Source organism: Colias eurytheme, chromosome 21 (assembly GCF_061535395.1).
Source record: "Colias eurytheme isolate Ceu_HAF_F1 chromosome 21, ilColEury1 Martin Lab GWU primary, whole genome shotgun sequence".
Taxonomy (NCBI): Eukaryota; Metazoa; Arthropoda; class Insecta; order Lepidoptera; family Pieridae; genus Colias; species Colias eurytheme.
Window position 1 is genome coordinate 3,150,896 of NC_143000.1, and position 1,376 is coordinate 3,152,271.

General features: G+C 32.0%; 1 long non-coding RNA gene across 1 annotated transcript; it reads left to right on the top strand.

The window, feature by feature from the left end:
- The first annotated feature begins 387 nt into the window (after nucleotides 1–387).
- Nucleotides 388–1,135, top strand: LOC149899005 (uncharacterized). The gene is made up of 2 exons (XR_016457988.1): nucleotides 388–697; nucleotides 1,022–1,135. It is a non-coding gene; the product is annotated as an uncharacterized LOC149899005 (long non-coding RNA).
- Nucleotides 1,136–1,376: the final 241 nt, after the last annotated feature.

The window sequence follows — 1,376 nt, forward strand, 5'->3', positions numbered from 1 at the left end:
GTTAGCAGGCTTATGTCTACTTGACAAATATTTATGTAATACTAGCTTTCCGCCCACGGCTTCGCCCGTGCAGTCAAAGAAAAACCCGTATAGTTCCCGTTCCCGTGGGATTTCCGTGATAAAACCTATCCTATGTCCCGGGGTAAAAAGTAGCCTATGTCCTTTCTTGGGTATCAAAATATCTCTATACCAAATTTCATGCAAATTGGTTCAGTAGTTTAGGCGTGATTGAGTAACAGACAGACAGACAGAGTTACTTTCGCATTTATAATATTAGTATGGATTTATTTCTTATTTAAAAGGATTAACTACCACCTATTTTATTAGTTACCTAAATTTTTGAAGATATTATTTTTGTATAGTTTGTATCGTACATATAGTACGACATAAAAGAGATGAAATTAATTATTTTGGAACTAATTCGTTTTTCATTACCTGGCAACCCTGAATTGGCAATGTAGCTGTCAAGTTGAATAAAAATTTGTTGTTTTTTTCGTGAAGTGGAGAATTATTGAGATAAAATTGTTATTTAGAACAAGAAATTTAAATAAAAAAGGAGACATCATGAAAAAGGTTAAACGTAGCGGTGTCCGTGATGTGGTGTATAAAGTTTTTATTCGGTGTTTGTCCGAATTTCAAGCTGGAAATTTATTGACTGATTTGGAAAACGTTTACAAACGTACAGCAGAATATACCGGTGAGATTCCATTTATTTTTGCTCAGTACTACGTAAAATAGAATATTCCATTAGTAACGAGTGTTTAATGTATGTATGTATGGCGATTATTACGTTTTCGCAATTTAATTTGAGGTTATTTGTATGTAAACAAAAACTAGTTTTTATAGTGCGACCAGCACAATTTGAGTCAAGAAGTTATATCCAATCCAACCAGTCTCAAATAAAGTACCTAGTTTAGATTTTACTACATAGTATAGTGATAACTGTTTTCATACAGCTATCTATCTATTAATCAATCAAACCATAAGAAAAAAAATCATATTTACTGTATCATATTTACAGATACTGAAGATGCCCCGTACCCTCTTGCCAGTACTTCGAAACAGAGTGATGATCAGTCCTTTGAAGGAGTAGAATATTTAGATTTTGATGAATTATATTAATGTACAAAATTTATCTACAAAAAAAAAATAAAAATATGTGGTTTTCAAATCGCCTTGTTTTTTTCTACCCGACGGACCCAGAAAGAGGGTAATGTATTTGAGCTGCATGTATGCTTGTTTGTTTGTATGTTTGATTCTATGTGTGCCTCTGCAGTCTAAACACTTGACCGATTTTTATAAAATAACTAATTCCAAATACATTTAAGTAAAATTTGACCTAGGTAGGTCAATTAAAATACTAATGTATTTTTGTC